This window comes from Mobula hypostoma, chromosome 2 (assembly GCF_963921235.1).
Source record: "Mobula hypostoma chromosome 2, sMobHyp1.1, whole genome shotgun sequence".
Classification (NCBI taxonomy): Eukaryota; Metazoa; Chordata; class Chondrichthyes; order Myliobatiformes; family Myliobatidae; genus Mobula; species Mobula hypostoma.
In genome coordinates, this window is record NC_086098.1 from 55061230 (window position 1) to 55088221 (window position 26992).

At 41.1% G+C, this 26992-nt stretch overlaps 1 protein-coding gene across 4 annotated transcripts in view; it reads left to right on the plus strand.

Annotated features, from left to right (window-relative positions):
* The window catches only part of LOC134340262 (CYFIP-related Rac1 interactor A), a 224575-nt gene that overhangs the window by 111941 nt on the left and 85642 nt on the right, over positions 1–26992 (plus strand). For all 4 annotated transcript variants that reach the window (XM_063037297.1, XM_063037286.1, XM_063037309.1 and 1 more), the window contains one exon: positions 22574–22628. The gene's annotated coding sequence lies outside the window, so the exon portion shown is untranslated. The remainder of the gene's footprint in view (positions 1–22573; positions 22629–26992) is intronic.

Genomic DNA, 26992 nt, shown 5'->3' on the forward strand with positions numbered 1-26992 from the left:
GGTAAATGCAAGCAGGCTTTTTCCACTGAGGTTAGGTGAGACTAGAACAAGTGGTCATAGGTTAAGGATGAAAGGTGAAATGTTTAAGGGGACCATGGGGGGCATCTTCACTCAGAGGGTGGTGAGAGTATGGAACGAGCTGCCGGCGCTACTGTTGGATGTGGGGTCAATTTCAACATTTAAGAGAAATTTGGATAGCTACATGGATGAGAAGTGTCTGGAGGGCTGTGGTCTGTGTGCTGGTTGATGGACTTGCAGATTAATGTTTCGGTATGGACTAGAGGGCCAGTTTCTGGGCTGTAATATTCTATGACTCCATGGCAATGGATGAGACTTTTTTAAATTCTGCTTTCTTGCCTCAGAACTTTTCTGGATGGATAACTGAATGGGTTATAAACCAAAAGCAGTAGTTCCTGTTAAGCCTGGGAATCTCAAGTGTATTCTTTTTTTAAATGAGTGGTCTTATTAGGTGGTTTTCTGTTCGATGGATTGCAATGCTGATATGTTCCAGTTGCTGCCTCCCTTACACAAAGACTAGTCACTGGAAAGTTCGGGGTGGTGAGACCAGATTCACACCTGATCATTAATTTCTGTCGTATCTTTGGGAAAATAATCAACCAACAGCACCATCTTTCAATTCACTTTGAAAATGTGTGTGTTCATGAAAGGACATGATGAAAGTACAGTTACTGCAGCCTTCAGCATCTGAGAAACTCGATCTGCATCACTGATCTATTTTAAGGTAAAATGCTGCAGTTTTGAAATGTGTCACCTAGGTGACCTAAATAGCTACGTTAGAATTACTCTGCATGCAGCATTTTTTTTTACCGTTCAGTAATTTTCCTGAAATTGATAATGCTAAAACTACCAAAGGCTTCAGTTTCTAAATGTAGCTCTCTCCTTTTGTGGGCATTTGTGCTTTCCAATCTTCACTTTTATTAACGCAGTACACTTTCAGTGATAAATATAGCAAGATGTCTTTTAGACTTGTAATATCATTACTAAATAGGGAATTTGTTTCTAAGGATCAAATAATTATGCAGTTTTGTGTCTCTTTGTGGCATTTTGCCAAATAGTAACCAATAAGAGAAGGTTGTGCTTTCCAGAGCTTTTCAACAGGGATGAGTCATGTAAATGTCTCCAGAACATTTGAGACAGAAGTTTGCTTCCAATGAACTTGGAGCCCCAGATATACAGTACTATGCAAACATCTTAGGCACATATATACTCTATAAATTAAGCAGAAGTAAACTGTGACATCAAATTCGTTTTGCTGTGATGCGGCAGAAATAACTAATGGAATATTTGAAACCACAGTTGACATTGAAAGTGTGAGACCACCACATAGAATGCATCCATTGTTAGACTTGATGCTAAAAATTGCAAAGGCAGGGAATGGAAGACTGGCTTGAGAAGCGTGTCATCAGCAAAGACAAGAAACATATGCCACTTGGAAATTCAGAAGTGGTTTTTAATGGAAACGCCAATAAAACTGTTCAATATTGTACTAAATGGTTGCCTGGAAGCTCACTTGCATGCAGATATTGTTAAAAGGTGAACTGTCTAGAAAGATTATTTGGAAATCCTTAAAAAAATCCCAGAAATTGTTAAAAACCCATTTGGAGGCAATTGCAATTGCACTCCTGCAATTTCTGGCATTAATAGAAATTTTCTCAGTGGTTCCTCGCAGTTCTAAATTCAGGAACTCAGAACGTTTTGCTGAATGTATTATCCAATGGCCAAATGGTGCCCTGATAATGAGTTTACACTGGAGCAGAGGGACCTTGTACAAACTACACTCCCACCAAGAAGTCGACAGGGAAGTGACTTGACAGCAAAGTCTTCTATGTTGCCACTGAGTTCCTCTAATGGTCTGTTTACTGCTATGAAATTGCCAACACCATTGAGAGGCCACAATGATAAATCCAAATGTTATATTCAAAATGACAGGGTCTTTTAAGAGACTCCTGGATGGGTACATAGAGCTTAGAAAAATAGAGGGCTATGGGTGACTAGGTAATTTCTAAAGTAAGTACATGTTCAGCACAGCATTGTGGGCCGAAGGGCCACTATTGTGCTGTAGGTTTTTCTATGCTTCTATCCCCTTGCATCTTGAGGAAAGGATTCTCAGCATGAAAGTGATTCTGACCTTGACCTTTTAAGAGCAGTGCAGGCTCTTGTGTGAGCTAGTATTTGTGTTTGGAGGACATGGAAGTGACTGCTTTTGCAAGAGGTGCTCCAGAGGCATTACTTCTGCAAGAAGTACCATTTAGAAAGTGACTCCCTGTGAGCACGCTGTGGGGTGGGAGATGTTAAGGATTTTAGTCCCACCTCATTTGTATGTCTTCTGTTTTGAAGACACTTCTACCCTGATGCCAGTTAAATTTTGTTCATGCAGCATTTTGTTTAGGAGTTCAGGCCATTGATATTTTCAGAGGGAACAATTTAAGTAGGTCTGTTTCAAACTTGTACAACGCTCTGCCAGTGATTGTAGGAGAGATGTGTGTGACCCTTTAAATTAACTTAGTTTTTTTTGGCTCTTGTATGCTTCTGAAGCTGTAATGCTCATAACAGGTGTCTGAAGGCACTACAAAGACACCAGCAATGCTGTATCTGCAGATTCATCTAAGTTCACTGGAACAGAAAGTGAACCAGCATACATATTCTGTCTCAGGCTGGCATCTCCTCTAGCGAGGCCATGGTTGCACCCAGCCATTTACATTGGGTAGGCCTTGTCTTTCACCAGCCTTACACCAACCTCGCAAAACGCTATTCCAAGCTCTATCATAGGAAGAGGTTAATACGTGGACAGATGTAAATAAAAATTCAAGGATCTAGTCAAAGTCTCCTTAATGAAATGCGGTGGCCCCTGGGGATCTTTGCATGATTGCTCAATGTGCAAAGAAGCATTAATGGTGGTACTGAGAGCAAGAGTCATCCTCAATCCTGAAGACTTAGCTATATAAAAGACCATAGGCCTTATTTGGGTGCCGGAGACACTAGAAAAATGTGTACGTCCACAGGAAATTCTTGCACTAAGTAGGTGGTGTTTGTTCCCATTGAAACATGGTCAGGATTTTTAACTATTAATGCAGAATTCATTAATCCAATTCCTCAGTTCTGGGTATTACATTTCTAGGCTTGCTTTGTTGGGCCTGGTGATCAGGAAGCAGACTTCCTACCTTGAAGGGCACAATGAGGAAAGCTGAGGTGAGTGGAATGAAGCAGTGTGCACAGGCAGGACTCTATGTTACAATTCCGAAGGGCCAAATCAAGTCACTGGCAGATCTGAATGTGTCAGACTGTAAACACAAAGCCGTCTGGGATGAACGTTCCACATAAAAGTTCACCAGTGAGGATGGGATTGAGTTGTTACAAACTGTAATTGTGAACTTTTATTTATTGGTTGCTGATACTTACTATTTTTCTGTCATAATTTGTATTTTTCCATTTTGGTTGTTGGATTTCACTCTCAGGTGCATCATTAAAAACATGAAACCACCAGTTTGATCCAGAGTACAAATGGACATGAGAAAGTGGAGCAGGAATTGACTTCAGCAACCCCTTGTGTCTGCTTCACCATTCATTTAAAAACTGGCTGATCCAGTCATGGTTACAAACCCATTTTCCTGCCTGATCCCCACAACCCCCGAATGCAAAGTGTGAACACAGACCATAGAGCAGTAGAGCACAACGCAGTGTGATGTTGTGCTGACCTTTTAACCTACTCTGAGATCAATCTAACCCTCTCCTCCCACGTTACTCTCCATTTTTCTTTCATCCATGTGCCTATCTAAGAGTCTCTTAAATGTCTCTGTTGTATTTGTCTCTGTCACCACTCCTGGCAGTGCTTACCATTCTATTTTTTTTTAAAACTACCTCTGACATCCCCAATTCTTTCCTGCAATCACCTTAAAATTATAACCTCTCATACTAACCATTGTCACCTTGGGGATGAAGGGTGTTGCTTTTCGATTCTATACCACATATACAACTCCATCAAGTCACCTCTTATCCTCCATCACTCCAAAGAGAGGAAAAAAAATACCTAAGCTCACTTAACCTTTCCTCATGTTCTCTAATCCAGGCAGCATCTGGATAAGTCTGCTCTGCACTCTCTAAAGCTTCCACATTCTTCCTGTAATGAGGGGACCAATATTGACCACAATTTTGGTGTGGTCTAGGCCAGAGTTTTAAAGAGCTGCAACATCACCTCGCGGCTCTTGACCTCGATACAGACTAATGAAGGCCAACACACCAAATGGCTTCCTAATCACCTTATCAACTTGTCCAGCAACTTTGAGGAGCTATGGACTTGGACCCTAAGACCCCTCAGCTCCTCTACACCGCTAAGAATTTTATATTCTGCCATCACATTGGACATAACAAAATGCATCACTTCATAATTATCTGGATTGAACTCCACCTGCCACTTCTCAGTCAGCTCTGCATCCAATAATAGTTCAAAGTAAGTTTATTATCGAAGTACATATATGTCACCATTTACTATGCTGAGATTCATTTTCTTGTGGGCATTCACAGTAAATACAAAAATACAAATAAAATCAATGGGAAAACAGCACACAACAAGGCAGACAAAGAACCAATGTGCAAAAGGTGCAACCAAAACAAAAGAAAAAGAATACTACTAATAATAAATAACGAAGCAATAAATATCGAGAATGTGAGATGAAGAGTCTTTGAAAGACTCTTCGCTCACTTCCTGTAGTAAGCTGGGGTATATCCTGCCTGTCGCCAAGGACTTATCTATCCTAATTTTTTTTAAAGTACCAAAAATGCTTCTTTCTTAACCCGAATATGATCCAACGCGCTAGCCTGTCCTACGCTGAACTCTCTTTCATCAGGGTCCCTCTCACTGGTGAATACTGAAGCAAAATATTCATTAAGGATTTCCCCTACCTCCTCCAACTCCAGGTGCATTTTTCCTTTGTACCCCTGATTAGTCTTACTCTCTAGTTATCCCCTGCTCTTCATGTACATTTAAAAATCCTTGGGATTTTCCCTAAACCGATTCACAAGGCCTTCTCGAGTCCCCTTTCTCCTCTCCAAAGTCCCTTCTTAAGTTAGATGCATTACTGATCCCAGAAGAAATTACAGTGTCACAGTAGCCTTACAAGTGCACAGATATCCAAATATACAAATATTAGAAGATATAATATCTTCTGTCCTGCTTAAGCTCTTTCCTGGCTACGTTATAATTCTCAGTAGGCTTGTCTGATCTTTGCTTCCTAAACCTTAGGTATGCTTCCTCCTTCCTCATGACAAAATGTTCTACTTCACCTGTCAATTATAGTTTCTTCACCCTACCACCCTTTCCCTGCCTCAGAGGGACAAACAAATCCAGACCCCATGCAGGTGCTCCCTGAGCAACCTCCAAATTGTACGTTTCTCTGAAAACATCTGCTCCCAATTTCCACTCTCAAAGTTCTGCCTAATAGCATCATATTTAGCCCTCTCCTATTAAATACTGTCTGCTCCTATCCTTAGCCAAGGCTATGCTAAAGGTCAAGGAGTTGTGGTCACTGTCTCAGAAATACTCATCCACTGAGAAATCTGTCACCTGACCAGGTTCATTGCTTGGTACTAGATCCATTATGGCCTCTCCTCTCGTCAGCTTGTCCACATCTGGTCAGAAATCCTTCCTGGACTCACCTAACAAATTCTGTACCATCTAAATCTCTAGCACTAAGGAATTGACAATTGATAATGGAAGATCAGCCAGGATCTTATTGAATAGTAGAGCAGGTATTGCCTCCCATATTTATCCAATATTGCAACAACCCTGTTATTCTTGCACCGTGTTATTTGTGTAGCGGTGTCCAAGCTCCAAGAATATTACTCTAATACTTGACAGCATAGGCTGCATTCAGTGTTACTCCTCTAGATAAAACCAGTATGCAAAAAATTGTTATGTGTGCTCATTTTTGAAAAGGAAACACTTTCTCTGTAATTGGTGTGTAATATATAGGGAAAAACTGACAACTTGAGGTGTGTGTGCCTTTATTGTGCTCTGGAACTCCACTGACAATGTGTCCTGGTTTCAGTGCTGTTGTGACAACAGGACTGGAGGCTTTCAGTGGTTTTAATGATTACATGGGAAGTTTGCTCTGTGGTTAATCAGCGTTATTAATGGTAAGCAGTACTAATTTCAAAGGGTGATCGGATAAATATTTCTAAAGTAAGAAAAATTGCTGGTGTATGGAAAGAGCAGGCAAATGGAGCTGATCTTCAAAAAAAAAATTGATGAGCCACTCTGTTAATATCATGTGATGACTCTTTTACTGATCGACCTAGTGTTCATGCAGGTGACAAAGTGATCATTTTAGGCTTGGAAAGAGAGAGTCTAAGTCTCATCAAATTTAGTCAGGAAAGCATATTGGACCATTCAGCGGTATGAGAGCAGACTGCCTTGGTATACAGTTCACTTGCCATTCAGCTGCTCATTTCATCTTTCTTCAGTCTGTGTCCAAAGCAAGAAGCTTGCTTTCTTATACCATGCTTAAGAATCCTAACCTTGATATTAGTCAGCATAATACTCAGAACACTGATATTAGGCAGATGAATTTGTTTTTTATTATTCTAGTTACATTTATAACTTATCAGAGTTTGACAAAATTCACCTTACATGCTTACGAAGGCTCCTGAAAAGTGTGCTTTCCTCAATTGTTCTGTTGTAAACATGCAAGATATCTCAATAATTATCAAGACTGATTACTTTATCAATTGAAGTGCCATAACTTCTGGAACTAAACTAATTTTATTTTCTTTTTATCCCTAGCATGTAAATATTCCAACTTAAATTCTGCTGTGCAACATGCGTAAGAATCTGTAAATTAAAAGCAGAAGTAGGCAACGCCAGCTGAACTATTCAGTAAGATCCTGGCTGATCTTCTGTATAAATGCCACTTTCCCTGCACTTTGATTCCATTAATATCCAAAATTCTATTCATCTTTTTCTTGAATACATTTTTCACAGCCATTTAAGTGTAGACAATTTCTACAACTCATCATTTTCCAGTGTGGAGAATCTTATTGTTATATTAGTCTTGAATTGACGCCATCAAATTATCCCTCAATACTAATCAACAAACTCCAAAACCTGGGCTTCTGTATCTTCCACTGAAATTGGATCCTTGACTTCCTCATTGAGAGACCACAGTCAGTGCAGATCGGAAGTAATGTCTCCAGTGTGGAAAGTTTTGATTCCTTCTGGGCCCTCTAGCCCAGTGTAAACGTCAAGCCCCTCATCTATTCTAATGTAACCTCATAAAATGTACATTTCAATGAAATCACCTCTCATTCTTCTAAACTCTAGAATGTATGCCCAGTCTTCTAGCATGCAACTCTAATCTGGTTGAAATGTACTATACACCAATCAGTCGAATTCTGTTAAGTGGTGGCCAGTGCAAACAGTATCTTCATAGCCATCTCCTTTCAAATCTGCATGGGGTCCTGGGGGATTTACCATCTTTAACGTCCACTGATTTCTTCAATAGTAACTTTTATCAATTGAGTTGAGCTGCACTCCAACATGGTTCCACATATTTCCAGGAGGTTTCTGTGATTTCTGCTGAGAAATTCTCCATTTAATTTCTCCAAGAGGATGAGCAAGCTGTTCACAACTGAACACTGACAAATGGGAAAACTTCGTACAACCTTGCTTGACTTGCCAGGTTTGGACAGCCCTCTTGTTAGAAGATGTCTTCTCTGTAATACATGACTCCTATTAATAACATTACTGAAATGGCATTTCATCAGTAAGTAAAAGGAAGCTCAGAAGGGAGAAAAATTGTTTCCTCTATTGCATGATTATTTTCCTTTAGGTTCCTTTGCAAGTATTCTGTGCTTCCTCATTGTAAGGAGGAATAGTTTTGAAATTAATCATTTCATCATTGTCACTTTTAATTATTTTCATTTGTGTTTCAGTCCTTGTTTTCCTGGTTTTTCTTAAATCTTCACTAGAGATTGGCATGTTGCAAATATAATGTCTTGAAAGAATTTTATTCTCTATTAGTTTTCTTTTTTTTAATTTCTCTTTAGTTGATTTGGTATGCCTTGACTTCTGTTGCTGCATGCCAATAATTTTAGATTCTGTTTATATCAAATTACAATTCATTGGGTAGGACTTTTGGAGTTGATTCTAGACCAGGGACCTAGTCTCAGTGCACATTGGTGTTAAGGAAAGCTGCATCATTGCTTCTGATGAGGGGTCTTGAGCCAAAATACCAATCATCTACTTCCCTCCATTAATGCTGCCTGATCCACTGAGTTCATCTAGCATTTTGCGTCTTGCTCCAGATTTCTGGCAGTTGCACCCTCTTTTGTCTCCTCCTTGCTCCAATCCTCCTTTCGATTGTTCATCCCACAATTTTGCACCTCCCATCCCACAAGCTTTTCCACTGGATCCACAGAACAAGTGGGGAAACTACTGTAAGGTGTACTTTGATGATTAAATTTCCTTGTGCATCTTTGCAACCCTCTGGGGAGAGAAGTTTGAAGATCAGTACCTAAACTCAGTGCAACATTCAGAGTGTACCTGTGACCACTGCACTCTTAAGAGTCATGGACTACCTACAAGCACCTCAAACTAACTCGAGAGATGCCACCAATACTGTACCTGGAAAAATCCTCCAAGGGCATTGGTAGGATAAATAAACCAAATTCAGCAACCTCTCTTTAGTGAATAACCTAATTCATATTATTGAGTTGGGGACGGCTTCCACTCGAGCTCTGAGTGCTCTGGGGTGGACAAGACCAACATAAAACTCACCATTCCATTGTAGGTAGGGCAAGAAGACCCAAGCAGATGGTGTGGGAGACGGGGCACTCGATGTGTTTATAAAAAGACTTGAGGCCCTCTGAGTCACATAAGTCTGACGAGTCACAGGCTAGGAATATCGAAGTCATTTCTGGAGGCAGGTCACATTGTTTGTGTGCCTGAAACAAGTAATCTGAAACCTGTCATAGCAAGAGGTCACCATGAGAGCAGAAGAAATTCTCAAAGCCTTGGGAAAAAATGTAATATCCACACTAACTCCTGGGAATTCCCAGCCTGTGACCAGTCAGTCTTGTGTGACTCAGAGGGCCTCAAGTCTTTTTATAAACACATCAAAGCCTACTTAAAACAGGGCAATGAGTGCTCCATCTCCCACATCACCTACTTAGAAGTTCTTGCCCTACCTACAGTGGAATAGTGAGTTTATGTTGGCCTTATCCACCCCAGAGCAGTCAAAACTTGAGTGGAGCAGTTCTCATCTCAATAATGGGAATTATTGAGATAATTCTAATGTAATATGTTTTGGGAGCCTTTCCTTAAACAGTTAACTTTGCAGATTAGTTTTATCCCTTATTTCCTTTTGTTTCCATGATGTCTGTGCAGATAGTTAGCCAGTGCTTAGGGCTGCCTCTTTTGGCAGATTGACCTGCCAAACAATAGAAATCCAGACAATGCGCGTTGTATAAAACTTCTGCACAGATCATCCTTGATTATTCATAAATTAGCATGCACCTATTGTTACTTATACGACAGATCCATTGTTATATCAGCATTATGGGCGAAGCTCCTCTGCCATTCCTTTGGACTCGTCAGCTGTGAGGAGAGGGGTAGACTTCTGTGTGGGCAACAGTTTCCTCTCCACATTCTACTGCTCTGGCTTGCCGATCACGTAGACAGCCGGGACACAACGTGCAGTGTCGACCCTGTACAACGGAGGTCCTAGGATGGGCAGAGTTTGACTACACTGTTCTCCATGAATAATCTTATTATGAATTTATTTACATATGTGTTTAAGTATTCACCACCATCCCAATTGTTTGCAGAAGGTTGGAGAAATATCTAATGTTCTAAGTGGGAAACTCAATACTTGGGATATTGATGGATTGTGTGAAGCTTTCAACTCATTACAAAAGAAACCTCTGGGGAAACCTGGAATGCCGGCCATAAAATATTAAGTAAAATACCAGCTGCTAAAGCTATTTTGTATCAACTGTTGAGTTTTTATCTGCAGATTAAGGATAGCCAGTTTATAAGTCACTCCTTTGTCATTTCATGTCCTTGAGTACACTTTGTTCCTTTCAGTTATGAAAATATTCATCTCTTTGTTATTACTGCCCACATTTTGCATTTCTTCCATTTTGTGTTTAGTATTGGAAACTCTGGGCCGTAGTTCTTTAATTGATGGGGCATATTACATCTAAATTCCATTGTAAGTAGAACAAAAGGATGCATCTCTGGTTTCCTCTGAAGGATTGGAACAGATCAGGTTCTCTTGAAAACTTTGTTGCACTACTTTGCATCTTCACTGTGGAAGCCATTTGCAGAAGGTCAGAATTTCGAGTGTCAGGACAGAAGTGACTATAGCTGCTATTACTAAGGAGAAGGTGCTTGGGAAGCTGGAAGGTCTAAAGGTAGATAAATCACCTGGACCAGATGGACTGCACCCCAAAAGTTCTAAAAGAAGTAGCTGAAGAGATTATGCAGGAATTAATGATCTTTCAAGAATCACTAGATTCTGGAATGGTTCCTGAGGACTGGAAAGCTGTAAATACCACTCCACTCTTTAAGAAGGGAGGGAAGCAGAAGAAAGGAAATTATAGGTCAGCTAGCTTGACTTAAGTGGTTGGGAAGATATTGGACTCCATTATTAAGGATTAGATTTCAAGGTATTGGCGATGCATGATAAAATAGGCCAAAGTCAGCATGGTTTCCTTCAGGGGAAATCTTGCCTGACAAATCTGTTAGAATTCTTTGAGAATATGACAGGCAGGATATACAAAGGAGAGTCAGTGGATCTTGTTTACTTGGATTTTTATAGGACTTTTAACAAGGTGCTGCACATGACATTACTAAACAAGGTAAGAACTCATGGTATATTACAGGAAAGGTACTAGCATGGATAGAAGATTGGCTGATTGGTAGGAGGCAAAGAGTTGCAATAAAAGAGCCAATTCTGATTGGATGCCAATGACGAGTGGTGTTCCGCAGAGCGTCAGTATTGGGACCACTTCTTTTCATGTTATATTTCAATGATCTGGATGACAGAATTGATGGTTTTGTGGCTATATTTGCAGATGATACAAACATAGGTGGAGGGGTGGGTAGTGTTGAGAAACAGTGAGTCTGCAGTAGGACTTGGACAGATTGGGAGAATGGGCAAAAAAAGTGGCAGATGGAATATAGTGCAGGGCAATGCACTTTGGTAGATGGAATAAAGACATAGACAATTTACTACTTAGGGAGAAAATTCAAAAATCAGAAGTGCAAAGAGACTTGTGAATCCTTGTGCAGGATTCCCCAAAGGTTAACTTGCAGGTTGAGTCAGTGGTAAGGAAGGCAAATGCAATGTTAGCGTTCATTTTGAGAGGACTAGAATATGAAAGCAAGGAGACAACACTGAGGCTTCAGAAAGTATTGGTCTGGCCGCACTTGGAGTATTGTGAGCAGCTTTGGGCCCCTTACCTAAGAAAAGATGTAGTCATGAGAATGATTCTGGGAATGAAAGGGTTAATGTTTGAGGAATGTTTGCTGCCTCTGGGCTGGTACTTGCTGGAGTTTAGAAGAATGAGGGGGATCTCATCGAAACCTTAGAGTGGATGTGGAGAAGATGTTTCCTGTAGTGAGTGAGTCTAGGACCAGTCTCAGAACAGAGGGACGTCCATTTAGAACAGAAATGCGGGAGAATTTCTTGAGCCAGAGGGTGGTGAATCTGTGGAGTTCATTGCCACAGAAAGCTGGGGAAGCCAAGTCATTGGGTACATTTAAAGTGGAGATTGATAGATTTTTTAATTAGTCGGTGTCAAAGTTTATGGGGAGAAGGCAGAAGAATAGGGTTGTTGAGAAGGACAATAAATCAGTCATGATCAAATGGCAGAGCAGACTTGATGGGCCAAATGGCCTATTTCTACTTCTATGTCTTATTGTTTAGTCTTTACACATTGGAATGAGTGATTTCAACAAGGCATGCTGAGGTTCTACAGACAAACCATTAGATGATTACTATATAGTAAGGTTGCAAAAATGCAACTACTTCTCATTACTCACTCAATAAATTTTGTCTTGAATTTGCTGAAGGTTAATAGTGGAGAAAAAATACAGTTGAAAATAGAGCTTTTTTTGAGAAGACGTGAACTTTAACGTTGTTTACTTCTGTCAAAATGTACAGAGGCTAAAAAAAATACTATCCATCTCGATAATGTCATCTAAAAAGAGTTAATAAAAACAATTTATTTGGGGGTGGGGATACATGCTCTTGTAATAATAAATGATAAGGAGTATGAAGCAAACCAGGCAGCAGAAATGAGAGTTGACAATTCAAGTCAGCCTTTCAAAGACCAGATCAATGTGATGTTGTTTCACTGCAATGAACTAGAATATAGGTTCGAATACCTATATAGAATACATTATAGTGGGTCACATTCCTAATAAATGGACAATATCTCAGTTTTCTGTAACACAAAGCTGTGGGATTTGCAGATACATTTACAAAAGCTTACTTGATAAAAATAAATATGTGCCTATGTACTTCCTTTTCACAAGTTCTGAGAGAACAAATTTTAATCTATATCTCATATTTTTGAAGTAATGATTTGTGAATTTGGTAAGGGTGAACTTCTTGTATCCAAAAAGCAGTAATGCAGGGGCCGTCTGAGTGAAATAAACTAAGTGATGTGAAAAAACAGAAGAAGTGGGGAGCAACCAAAATGTGTAGGTTGAAGAACGGACAACTGGAGATTTGCTAATGGTGCTACCTTTGCTTGAGAAGGAGGTAGTCCATAGAATTAAAGGCTGGTGAGCCTCACATTAATAGTAGAGAAGCTTTAGAGAGGATTGTTAAGGGTAGATTGACTTGCATTTGGAAAAGCATTGTCAAATTCGGAACAGTCAGGTGTTGTCCCATGCAGGTTGCGTCTTACAAACTTGATTGAGTTTTTCGAGGAGATGATGAAACTGATTCATAAGGGTAGGGCAGTATATGTCTACTTGGACTTTCGTAAAGCTTTCAACAAGTTCCACATGGTAGTCTGATCCAGAAGGTTTATGATACATGGAATCCATGGTTACTGTGGTTTGGATTCAGAATTGGCTTGCGCATAGAAGACAGGATAGCGCTGGACATCTGTGACCAGTATTGTTTGTATTTTATAGATTAAGAGATGGGTTTGTTAGTCAATTTGCAGACAATGCAGAAATTGGTGGAGTTGCTGACTCTGTAGAAAGTTGTGAAATGATACAGCAGGATATAGATTAGCTATAGTTATGGGCAGAGAAATGACAGATAAAGTTTGACATGGACTCTTGACCTCACAATCTGCCTTGTTATAATCTTTCACCATATTGCCTACCTGTATTGCATTTTCACTGAAGCTGTAACACCTTATTCTGCATTGTTATTCTTTTACCTTATTCTACCTCAGTGCACTGTCTAACGACTTTACAAACAGTATGTAAGACATGCTTTTCTCTGTATCTTGGTGCATGTGATAATAAACCAATTCCAGTTCCTGTTTTGAAATACTATTCTCTGGCAACCAAGAGGACTGGTCTGTCTGTATTGTTTCATATTGTGCAAGGCAATTCCAGAAGGCAAGCAAAAAGTTAAGACAAATCATTAACATTTAAATTCATTAAAATTCCAACGGTCAGGCTAAGGTTCTACAGAGAATTTTCCCCTTTCGGCTAAATTCCCACTTCTGGAGTAGGTTGTGGTAGTTTTGTGAAGTATTTCCTTTGCTCAAATTTTCTATTGAATTCAATTGCATACCACTACCAAAATCTTCCACAAGCCATTGTAATTTGTTTTCAAACCATTAAAAATGTTCTTTAATACTTTGAGGCAGTAAGCTGCATCAGTTCTATTCAAGAAGCTGAAACAGATATATTGTCATAAACATTGTTTGTCAGTCTTGCCCATTACATGGCACTAACCTAATTTTAAGCAACACCCATCAAAGTTGCTGGTGAACGCAGCAGGCCAGGCAGCATCTCTAGGAAGAGGTACAGTCGACGTTTCAGGCCGAGACCCTTCGTCAGGACTAATTTTAAGCATATGACTTTAAAATTTATACAAAACCATGTACAGCAGGGGTGGCCAACCTTTTACATTCCATGTGTCACTTTTTTCACGCACTAGTTCAGATACGCCATACAACTCTTGTACCCATTCAATACTTGTAAAAAAAAATGTTAATATAGACATATTTAGCACTTCTACATGATAAATTGATTTAGTATAAAAACAAGATAAACATTACTTACCTTAATGAGACTATTAACAAATGTATTTTGTCTTTTGATTTCTTCCTTTTTCTTAATCACATATTCTTTCTGTAACTCAGACCCAAGCACTAGCTTCATTTTTCCTTCTATTTCAGTCTGATGTTGTGTTTTATAGTGCCTATTAAGATCACGTCTTCTATTTTGTGAGAATGTGCTTTCACAAACAATGCACAACGGTTTTCCTGACAGATCCACTAGAAATAAGAACTCATTTTCCCACTGTTCATTGAATTCATGCTTACTCTCACTTTCTGCTTTTCTTTTGCACTGTGATGGGTAACTGACCTCAGGATCAAACAAGTGTCAAACGTGTATTGAACAGTTATGGAATGCCTGCAGAACAAAAGTCCTTCTTTCCTAGTTTGACTCATTGAATATTCTTTTTAATTGAAAACAGATTAATGTGAAAGAAGATAACATTCGCCAAAAGATGTGCACGAAATAGTAAAATCGCTAAATAAAAAATTGCTGAGTTTTAGATTTATTCTCAGTAAAACCCATTTCTAGCTCTAAGCTACTTGAATTCCTGTTATAGATTTTTTTCTACAAATTGGGTTTTGGTTAATACTTCCTGCATGAGTAGGCTTACTTTTTTATTATCATCACTGGAGTGCAATACGCCGCTTCTAATCATCCAATGCACCACTTTTGGGACTTGTGCCATAGGTTGGCCATCTGATAATGTAGCATGCTGCAGATTTTTAGGACTATTGGATGTTATATCTATTAATATCACAACAGCTTAAATTCACTTCTTTTAGATGTTATATTCACAAGGTTCCTGTGAGTAGAAAGGCAGCACTGGAACTGGGTCTCTGGTAATTAGAGAGTGCTGGAGAGCACCAAAGCCAGCTGTTGGAACTTCTAAATCATCAGATTGTTGATTATTGTGCTTGTTATATTAGAGTAGAATAGTGATTTCCTCAGTAAATGAACAGATGTAATTTGCTTACTTGTGTCTTTTGCATCATGTAAATCTCTTTATTTGAAGGGACTCTTCAAAGGCTTATAGATGCATCCTGTTAGTACTTGAAACGCTTTGGATGTCATGCCACTAAACTTCTATCCCACGGAATTAGATCCTTGAAAAGACTTCTCATATGCTGAAATATGAACTCTTGGTCCTGCATTCTAGCTCAGCATGGCCCTTGTACTTTATTGCTTACCTGCACTCCAGTTTTTCTGTGAGGTTAACACTGCATTCTGGTTTCTTTTGACCTCTGCAACGTAATTATGTATGGCATCAAGCAACACACATCAAAGTTGCTGATGAACGCAGCAGGCCAGGCAGCATCTATAGGAAGAGGTATAGTCGACGTTTCTGGCCGAGACCCTTCGTCAGGACTAACTGAAGGAAGAGCTAGTAAGAGATTTGAGAGGGGGAGGGGGAGATCAGAAATGATAGGAGAAGACAGGAGGGGGAGGGATGGAGCCAAGAGCTGGACAGTTGATTGGCAAAAGGGATATGAGAGGATCATGGGACAGGAGGCCCAGGGAGAAAGAAAAGGGGGGGGGGAAGCCCAGAGAATGGCCACCACTCTGCAACCCCGTCTCCTTCACATTCCATCAGCTACTCCTGGGCCCTCGGAGGCTCCTTCTTCCTCTCACCCCAACCCTCCCCTCTCCACTGACACCACCAGCCTCCCGCCCCTCCCCCCTCTGATCCCACTTCTCATCTATGCCGGGTCTTTACCATCCCCTCCGATCTTCAACTGTCGGAGGCAGAATGCTCTGTCCTCAGTAAGGGCCTCACCTTTGTCCCCCTTCACCCACACCTCAGCAAGTTCCACGTTCAACATGACACGGAACTTTTCTTCCGCTGGCTCCATCTTCGAGCCTACTTCTTCAGCAAGTACTTTTCCACCCCCACCAATGACCCCTTCTCCCATCTTCAACCCTCCTGCTCTTCATGGACACCCCGCTCTGGATCTCTTTATTGCTAACTGCCGACGGGACATCAACCGTCTCGACTTCACTGCACCTTGTTCCCATTCCAATCTCACTCCTTCCGAACGCTCTGCGCTCCACTCCCTCCGCACTAATCCTAACCTTACTATAAAACCCGCCGATAAGAGGGGTGCTGTTGTAGTCTGGCGTACTGACCTCTACCTTGCTGAGGCACAGCGACAACTCACGAATACCTCCTCTTATTTACCCCTCGATCGTGACCCCACTAAGGAGCACCAGGCCATTGTCTCCCACACCATCACCGACTTTACCCACTCAGGGGATCTCCCATCCACTGCTACCAACCTTATAGTTCCCACACCCCACACTTCCCATTTCTCCCTCCTACCCAAGATCCACAAACCTGCCGATCCTGGTAGACCTATTGTCTCAGCTTGCTCCTGCCTCACCGAACTCGTTTCTGCATACTTCAACACGGTTTTATCCCCACTTGTTCAATCCCTTCCTACCTATGTTTGTGACACTTCTCATGCTCTGAAACTTTTTGATGATTTTAAGTTCCCTGGCCCCCACCGCTTTATTTTCACCATGGATGTCCAGTCCCTATATACTTCCATCCCCCATCAGGAAGGTCTCAAAGCTCTGCGCTGCTTTTAGAATTCCAGCCCTAACCAGTTCCCCTCTACCACCACTCTGCTCTGTCTAGCACTCTGGTCCTTACTCTTAATAATTTCTCCTTTGGCTCCTCCCACTTCCTCCAAACTAAAGGTGTAGCCATGGGTACCCGTATGGGTATCAGCTATACCTGCCTTTTTGTTGACTTTGTGGAACAATCTATGTTCCAAACCTATTCTGGTATCTGTCCCCCACTTTTCCTTCGCAACCTCGACGACTGCATTGGCGCTGCTTCCTGTACGCATGCTGAGCTTGTTGACTTCATTAACTTTGCCTCCAACTTTCAACCTTCCTTCAAGTTTACCCGGTCCACTTCCGACACCTCTCTCCCCTTTCTAGATCTTTCTGTCTCTATCTCTGGAGACAGCTTATCTACTGATGTCTACTATAAGCCTACTGACTCTCAGAGCTGTCTGGACTATTCCTCTTCTCACCCTGGCTCTTGCAAAAATGCCATCCCCTTCTCGCAATTCCTCCGTCTCCGCTGCATCTGCTCTCAGGATCAGCCTTTTCATTCCAGAATGAAGGAGATGTCCTCCTTTTTTTTTAAAGAAAGGGGCTTCCCTTCCTCCACCATCAACTCTGCTTTGAAATGCATCTCCCCCATTTCACGCACATCTGCTCTCACTCCATCCTCCTGCCACCCCACTAGGAATAGGGTTCCCCTGGTCCCCACCTACCACCCCACCAGCCTCCGGGTCCAACGTATAATTCTCCATAACTTCCGCCACCTCCAACGGGATCCCACCACTAAGCACATCTTTCCCTCCCCCTCCTCCCTGCTTTCCGCAGGGATCGCTCCCTACATGACTCTATTGTCCATTCGTCCCCACCGATCTCCCTCCTGGCACTTAACCTTGTAAACGGAACAAGTGCTACACATGCCCTTACACTTCCTCCCTTTCCACCATTCAGAGCCCCAGACAGTCCTTCCAGGTGAGGCGACACTTCACCTGTGAGTCGGCTGGGGTGATATACTGCATCCAGTGCTCCCGATGCGGCCTTCTATATATTGGTAAGACCCGACGCAGGCTGGGAGACCGTTTCACTGAACACCTACGCTCTGTCCGCCAGAGAAAGCAGGATCTCCTAGTGGCCACACATTTTAATTCCACATCCCATTCCCATTCTGATATTAAACGCAAACAACAGGAATTCTGCAGATGCTGGAAATTCAAGCAACACACATCAAAGTTGCTGGTGAACGCAGCAGGCCAAGCAGCATCTATAGGAAGAGGCGCAGTCGACGTTTCAGGCCGAGACCCTTCGTCAGGACTAACTGAAGGAAGAGTGAGTAAGGGATTTGAAAGCTGGAGGGGGAGGGGGAGATGCAAAATGATAGGAGAAGACAGGAGGGGGAGGGATAGAGCCGAGAGCTGGACAGGTGATAGGCAAAAGGGGATACGAGAGGATCATGGGACAGGAGGTCCGGGAAGAAAGACGGGGGGGGGGGGTGACCCAGAGGATGGGCAAGAGGTATATTCAGAGGGACAGAGGGAGAAAAAGGAGAGTGAGAGAAAGAATGTGTGCATAAAAATGAGTAACAGATGGGGTACGAGGGGGAGGTGGGGCCTAGCGGAAGTTAGAGAAGTCAATGTTCATACCATCAGGTTGGAGGCTACCCAGACGGAATATAAGGTGTTGTTCCTGAGTGTGGCTTTATCTTTACAGTAGAGGAGGCCGTGGATAGACATGTCAGAATGGGAATGGGATGTGGAATTAAAATGTGTGGCCACTGGGAGATCCTGCTTTCTCTGGTGGACAGAGCGTAGATGTTCAGCAAAGCGGTCTCCCAGTCTGCGTTGGGTCTCACCAATATATAAAAGGCCACATTGGGAGCACCGGACGCAGTATATCACCCCAGTCGACTCACAGGTGAAGTGATGCCTCACCTGGAAGGACTGTTTGGGGCCCTGAATGGTGGTAAGGGAGGAAGTGTAAGGGCATGTGTAGCACTTGTTCCGCTTACACGGATAAGTGCCAGGAGGGAGATCAGTGGGGAGGGATGGGGGGGACGAATGGACAAGGAAGTTGTGTAGGGAGCGATCCCTGCAGAATGCAGAGAGAGGGGGGGAGGGAAAGATGTGCTTAGTGGTGGGATCCCGTTGGAGGTGGCGGAAGTTACGGAGAATAATATGTTGGACCCGGAGGCTGGTGGGGTGGTAGGTGAGGACCAGGGGAACCCTATTCCTAGTGGGGTGGTGGGAGGATGGAGTGAGAGCAGATGTACGTGAAATGGGGGAGATGCGTTTAAGAGCAGAGTTGATAGTGGAGGAAGGGAAGCCCCTTTCTTTAAAAAATGAAGACATCTCCCTCGTCCTAGAATGAAAAGCCTCATCCTGAGAGCAGATGCGGCGGAGACGGAGGAATTGCGAGAAGGGGATGGCGGTTTTGCAAGAGACAGGGTGAGAAGAGGAATAGTCCAGATAGCTGTGAGAGTCAGTAGGCTTATAGTAGACATCAGTGGATAAGCTGTCTCCAGAGACAGAGACAGAAAGATCTAGAAAGGGGAGGGAGGTGTCGGAAATGGACCAGGTAAACTTGAGGGCAGGGTGAAAGTTGGAGGCAAAGTTAATAAAGTCAACGAGTTCTGCATGCGTGCAGGAAGCAGCGCCAATGCAGTCGTCGATTGATATGTCTATCGACGGCCTCCTCTACTGTCAAGATGAAGCCACACTCAGGTTGGAGGAACAACACCTTATATTCCGTCTGGGTAGCCTCCAACCTGATGGCATGAACATTGACTTCTCAAACTTCTGCTAATGCCCCACCTCCCCCTTGTACCCCATCCGTTATTTATTTATTTATTTATATACACACATTCTTTTTCTCTCTCTCCTTTTTCTCCCTCTATCCCTCTGACTATACCCCTTGCCCATCCTCTGGGCTTCCCCCTTTTCTTTCTCCCCGGGCCTCCCGTCCCAGGATCCTCTCATATCCCTTTTGCCAATCACCTGTCCAGCTCTTGGCGCCATCCCTCCCCCTCCTGTCTTCTCCTATCATTTCAGATCTCCTCCTACCCCTCCCACTTTCAAATCTCTTACTAGCTCTTCTTTCAGTTAGTCCTGATGAAGGGTCTAAGCCCAAAACATTGACTGTACCTTTTCCTAGAGATGCTGCCTGGCCTGCTGCGTTCACTAGCAACTTTTATGAGTGTTGCTTGAAATTCCAGCATCTGCAGATTTCCTCGTGTTTATGTATGGCATGTTCTGTCTAGATGGCATGCAAAACAAAAGCTTTTTCAGTTTATCATGGTGCATGTGACAATTATAAACCAAACGCACAATGGCAGTGTGGCCAGATTTGTTGGCATACGGTAGTTTGTTAGCAATTTCTTTTAATGGACAAACTTGATTTGCCCTTGAACATTTGCCAAGACTTCCACAGTTTTTAATGAATTGCTTTGAACTTGCATTGAGAGAAAACACCAGATCTTTGTGAGACAGTACATCTCAGGCATGGAAGGTACCTGAACGTTTAATAAGAATTATAATGTCATGGCAGTGTGTTTTTATATTAACATGAGAAACGCGGTTATTTTTCTTTTGATGATGAGTTGAATTGCATAGGTATTTGGATTAGTAAATAAAGGATACCGAAACTTTTGTTTCAACATTTTATGCTTAGAATGCACAGATAGAGCTCCCAGAGTGGACTGAAGAAAGTAGTTGTTTACCAAGTGAGTAAATTCCTGAACTTTATTCACTACATTTAGAACTAGTGCAGTTCAGGAGAAGGTGTGATAATGTTATTTTCTATTCTTTCCTTCGTGTATTCAATTGTTTCCCATTTTGAAAGACTTTATATAATTTGCCTCAATCACTTCCTGTGGTTGCAAGTTTTACATTGTAATCATTCCATGAATAAAATAAAATTCTTCTTATTCTTTTGGATCTATTGATAATTGTATTTAAGGTCATTTGTTTGGAATCCCTCCACAAGTGGAAATGGTCCTGTCAGATTTATCTTCCCCAACTCAATCTAAAGAAACCTCCATTCAGATGACCCAATTTTCTTTTCTTTGATAACAAACTGGAATATGTTCAAACTCTTCCGTCAGCTGCACCCCTCAGACTAAGTATACTTCTGGTATTTTTCCTTTGCATCTTCAAGTTATTTCTGCTCTATAACAGAAAATTAGAGATGGTTTATTATTGCTGTATACCATACTGGCATACAGTTAAAAGCTTGTCTTAGAAAACTGCTCCATAACCACCCAGCTGTAAATGTGGGTGTTGTATTCTTCCTTGCAGTTGAGTTATTCTCCCCAGTTTGCTTTCATCTACATATTTTGATATTGCAAATGTTAATGTGAACCACGAGTAATAATGGTCCCAGTACTAACTGAAACGGAACACCACATTTTGCCTTCCTTCAATCTGAATAACCTTATTACCATTTGAAGACAGGGTTATAGGAAGCAGAGGTCAGTGGTGATTGATAGCTCAGGAAATATATCATGCTTTGCAATATCTGCCATACAGATCAGGAAGGTGCCTGGGTGCGTTCATTAACTTTGTGGAACTCAGCTGCACCAGTGAAGTAGTTAATCGTGTGATCCCTGGCCTGTGCAGGAGATTAATTATGCAGTGATTGAATCTTACTTTCTACACATCCACTCCTCCTCGAAAGTGTGCGTGCAGTGTACAGACAGGACTGGGCTACTCTGTATTTAGAACCTGCTGGTGCTTATTGGGCTGAAGGCAGATGATATTTTTTTCTCGGGTAGTAGTCAGGCCATGTGTTTATCCTTGTAATTTTTTTTAAATTGATGATTAGCCACGAGTGCAATCAGCCCTTTGAGCTTCAGTGCTTTATGCAGGCTATGTAATGGAGATTTCCTCACAATCTTTAGGTGCTCACCACTTAGCACTGGTTTTGGGCATCCATTGATATTTTGATTAGCAAGGTATCGTAATTTGAAAGTGAATAGAAAAAGTAAAAAATCATTCATCATCAGTTTGGTATCCTGTGGTAGCACAGGTTTCCATAAGTTTACTTCAGAATTGTGTGCTTACTCACTTTATTTTTGGAAAAGTGGTACATGAACAAAACATTCAAGCAACAAACTTAAATGAGAATTTAAATAGATAGGAGTTGTTTGCATTATACTTTTATAAATGATTATTTGTCGTTCTGATGCAACTCTGATCACAGTTGTGAAATAGAGTGAGAAGGTGACTCGGTAAGAGTTCAACATGTTATATAGCAAAAAACAACCTATTGCCTTCAGATCCTTAAACATCCTTAAACGTGCATGTTGTACTCAATTTGGAACACATTGTGAGGATGGAATCCTTTAAATTATGTATTGCTCATAAAATGAGCGCTGATGCTTCAGTGTGTGGTTAGCTGCACATCAACTTCGACTGAAATAATGAATGAATTGCCCTTTGGGATGTGCCTGTAATTAGTCTGTTGAGCAGCCAATTCTTCAGGAAGATTTTGCCTTTTGATCTATGCATGGGTGTCATTGATTTTGGAACTATTTACCCTTAAGTCAAGTGCTATTTGCAAATCTTTTTTTAATACATCTATACTTCTTGATTATTGTGAATTGAACAGAATAGAATTTCCTGCATGATGTGTTTGCAAGACAACCGTGTATTAGGTACAATTACTGAAATTACAGCTGAAAATTTTTCCCAACAGCACCTCATCTAAGTAGTTAATAATTTGTCTTTTTTCTTGCAGATTTCAGCCAGACTTCTTGCTGTTTTTTGGAACTAGTTCACCTTCAATTTGAAAGGTAAAATTTCTTTTAAAGGTGATATTTGCCATCGCTTTGTACAATTACTTCTCTTACAGGATGAAAACCATTTATAAATTATACTGATGTTTCACTAATTATGAAGTAAATGATCATCTGGTTAAAGAAGTTCTGTGTCTAGGAGTTGAAATTTCATTTTTAAACTGCCGATCCTGATCACTAATCTGCAGCTCTAAATATTATGTGGAAATTTGTGACAAATATGACTATATGATATATATGTACAGTATCTGAAATACATCAGTTTTGCTCTTCAGAGCAAATGGCCAGAGAATGTATTTCAGTGAGTATTACAACAACATGTTTTGTTTGCTGCATGAATTTTATATTTTAAATTATTTGTGACCAAACTAAAGTTTGTAGCATTGTGGAATCCAGAATGAAGAATTGCTATGGAGAAAACTGATTATATAAAGAAGCATTAATTTTACTTTGTGACATAGCAGAAAATCATTTCCTTGCGTACCACAATAAATACAGTAAGTCAGGTGCAATAATAATCTTGTAGATTTTAACTAATTTATAGAAAGTAGCAGTGTAATATTATTCACATGTGCTGTACTAGCAAGGTGCTCAAACCTAGTTGCCTTCGAAAATGGAAGAGTGCCGCCTTTAGCTGCTGTGATTGGCTGCTTACACAGCATTAGTAGTAGGCCATTAGTCTAGTCATGGTGCTGCCATCAGATCTTCCAGTCTGTCTATGTTTATTGGTAACACGGCAGGCCAGCCAAAAAAAGCATAAAGCCAAATAGTTTAACATTATTTAAAATAGAAAAGTAATTGAAGAGTTTTTAAATAATGTGATGGTCCCATTTTAGACCTAATGGAACAACCTGGTGGCTTAATTTCCAAGTACGCAGTTCAGGTAAATAAACAGAAGCCAGCTCTGGATAACGAAAATAAAAATGCAAGATGCTGGAAGGTCAGACAGCATCTGTGGAAAGAGAAACAAACTTTGTTTTGCGGTTTGATGCCCCTTTTTATTTCAGATTTTCAGCATCTGCATGTTTTTTTTTTGTCCCCCTGGTTAGTTGTTGATCAGGTGATGTGCCATTAAAGCTGGGAAAAGGAGCAACTGAATTGTAAAGGTTGAAGTATTGTTGAAACAGGATATATGCTTCAAAAGGACAGCAATAATACCCATGCCCAAGACGAGTAGGGTAGCTGCCTTTTAGAATATTGACCAGTAGTGTACCATTATGAACTGTTTTGAGTGTTTGGTGGTGGCTAGGATTATTAGCTCCTGCCTGAGCAAGCACCTGGACCGCCTATAAGTCGCCTGTCACTGTAAGTGGTCTACAGTGAATGCAAATCTCACTGTCTATCGACTCTGCTTTGAGCACCTAGACAACTGCAGGATGTATGTCAACCTACTATTTATCATTTACAGCTCAGCCCCCTCAGTATTACTCAGTAACACCAATCTTGTAAACATGAACCTCTGTACCTCCCTCTGCAACTGGATCCTTGTCTCCCTTATTAGGAGACATAATCAGTGCATATCAGTGATAACATCTCCTCTTCACTGACCATCAACATGAATGCACCTCAAGGATGTGTGCTTGGCCCACTGCCCTCTCCTCTCCATACTCATGACAGAGTGGCTAGGAACACCATCCATAAATTTACAGATGAGAGCACCATTATTGGTTAAAATCTCAGATGGTGATGAGGCATGCAGCAGTGAGAACAACCAGCTCACAATCAATGTCAGCAGGACCAAGGAAATGATTATGGAAAAGGAAAGCAGGAGAGCGCACCCCAGTCTTCATCGAGGAGTCAGCAGAGGAGAATGTGAGCAGTTTCAAGTTCTTGGTTATTAACATCCTGGGTCTATTCTGGGTTCAACAATTAGCAGCAATTGTACTTCATTGAACTTTGGGGACATTTGGTATGTCACCAAAGACTTGCAAATTTCTATAGATGTGCACAGAGCACATTCTAAATGGTCGCATTACAGACTCTGTAGTCTGCCACAGAGGCTCCAATGTTCAGGATCTCAAGAGGCTACAGAGGATTGCAGACTCAGCCAGTTCCATCATGGGCACAAGCCTCCTCATCATGGAGGACATGTTCAAAAGGCTTCAGGGTATAGAATTCCTCACGAAGATCCTTCGCCATGCAGGATGTGTCCTTTTCTCATTACTATCATTGGGGAGAAGGTACTGGAGCCTGAAGACAGACAGAAAAAACAGCTTCTTCACCTCTGCCATCACATTACTCCTTTTGTTTTTGCATTATTTTTTTTGTATTTTTTTAGTAATTTTATGTTTTTGCAACTTACTTTTGCCACAAATTTTGTGTCATATAAGTGAGTGAAAATAAATCTGATTCTGATTTTGTGCTCCTCAAGAGTTCAGTCTGGTCATGACCAACCCCACTGTAAGAAACAAATGGTCTTGCGTTTGCAGGGTCCATCCGTCATTAATATATTTGTTTTTTTTACACAATATGCTAGTAACTGTTTCTGTTGTAAACAAAACTGGAACTTCTTCACCCTCTTTTCTCAGCCTGCCTCAAAATGGTGAATGGTAGAATGCATTGTAGACATTCCCTGTTTAAACATGTATGAGTTAGATCTGAACTTATTTCTGGTTAGTACCTGGGAAGCAAATAACAATAATGTGTCATTTTCTCATGCATGTGTGTGCATGCATTAATTAAGGTGAATGATGTAAGGGCATTAATTCTTCACTTCCATCAATACCCCAACTAGCAAACTCCAGCACCTCATATGCCTCTGAAATAGTTAACTACACTGCCTTTTACAAAGATCTTGTCCGATGTCCCAGTTCCTCAGAACTCCCGAGGATCTTACCATTCAGGCTGTGAGCCCTAGCCTCGTGAGTACTCTCAAAATGGATCACCTCACACTTTAGGGTTTAATCTCCATCTGCCTTTTCTCAGTCACTAGCATATCCATATCTTTCTAAAGTCTTCAATTACTCTGTATGCCTTCAACAGCACCACCAACCTGGTGTTCACTATCTTAACTATCTGAATATTACATTTCCTTTTCTGTGAAAACAGCACTTTAATCTTTTTAGTCTAAATTAGATGGCAACAAAGTTTACAATGCAAACTTGTTGTATCCAGGCAGCAAATTAGATTATTTCTAGGTAAACTAGAAATTGATGCCAATTATCAGGTCTGAGAGGATGAAAACATATTTGCACTGAATAAACTCACTTTAAAACTGAACAGGTAGTAAAAATGTCATTACTGTCTGCATATTTATTTACCTATCGCTAATCAGTACTATCATGCTCCATAATTTCCAATTGAAATAAATTGTATTGCATTTTATGTTAACTGTGTCTTGTGCAATAGGGATAAATGTATCCCTTGTTCCATTCTAATGGAATTGTCTAATATTGCTGCAACATGTATTACTAAATGATCTACACCTGATATTTATCAGTATTATTCAAAGGTCAAAGTAAATTTATTATCAAAGTATGTGTCACCATATACTTCCCTGAGATTCATTTCCTTGCAGGCATTCACTGTAAGTACAAAAGAAGCACATTAGAAGCAATGAAAAAATGCACACAACACAGATGGGTGAACAACCAATGTGCAAAAGATAACAAACTGTGCAAATATAAAAAAGGAACTAAAAGTAATAATAGTAATAAATAAGCAATAAATATTGAGACCATGAGCTTGTAGAGTCCTTAAAAGTGAGCCCATAAGTTGTCCATAGGTTGTGCAGTGTTGGGGTCGGTGAAGTTATCCACTCTGGTGCAAGAGCCTGATGGTTGAAGGGCACTAACTGTTCCTGAACCTGGTGGTGTGGGACCTGGGGCTCCTGTATTTCCCTCCTGATGGCAGCAGCGAGAAGAGAACACGACCTGGATAGTGGACGTCCTTGTTGATGCATGCTGCCTTCCTGTGAATGCATTCCTTGTAAATGTGCTCACTGGTGGGGGAACCCTACCTGTGATGCACCGGGCTGTATCCACTAATTTTTGTAGGCTTTTCCCTTCAAGGGCATTGGTGTTCCCACAATAGTCCGTGATGCAACTGGTCAGTATACTCTCCACCATGCCACTATAGAAATTTGTCAAAGTTTTAGGTGGCATGCAGAATCTGTGCAAACTTCTAAGGAAGTAGATGCACCTGTGCTGATGGTGATTGTGGAAGCGATGTTGCCAATCCAAACTGACCGGGGTCAGCAAATGAGGAAAACAATGATCCAGTTGCACAAGGAGATATTGAGGAGCTTATAGATTACCTTTGAGGGAATGATGGTGATGAATCCAGGATTGTAATCGATGAAGAGCATCTTGATGTTTGCATCTTCACTGTCCAAATGAATGGCACCTGCTGTTGACTTGTGA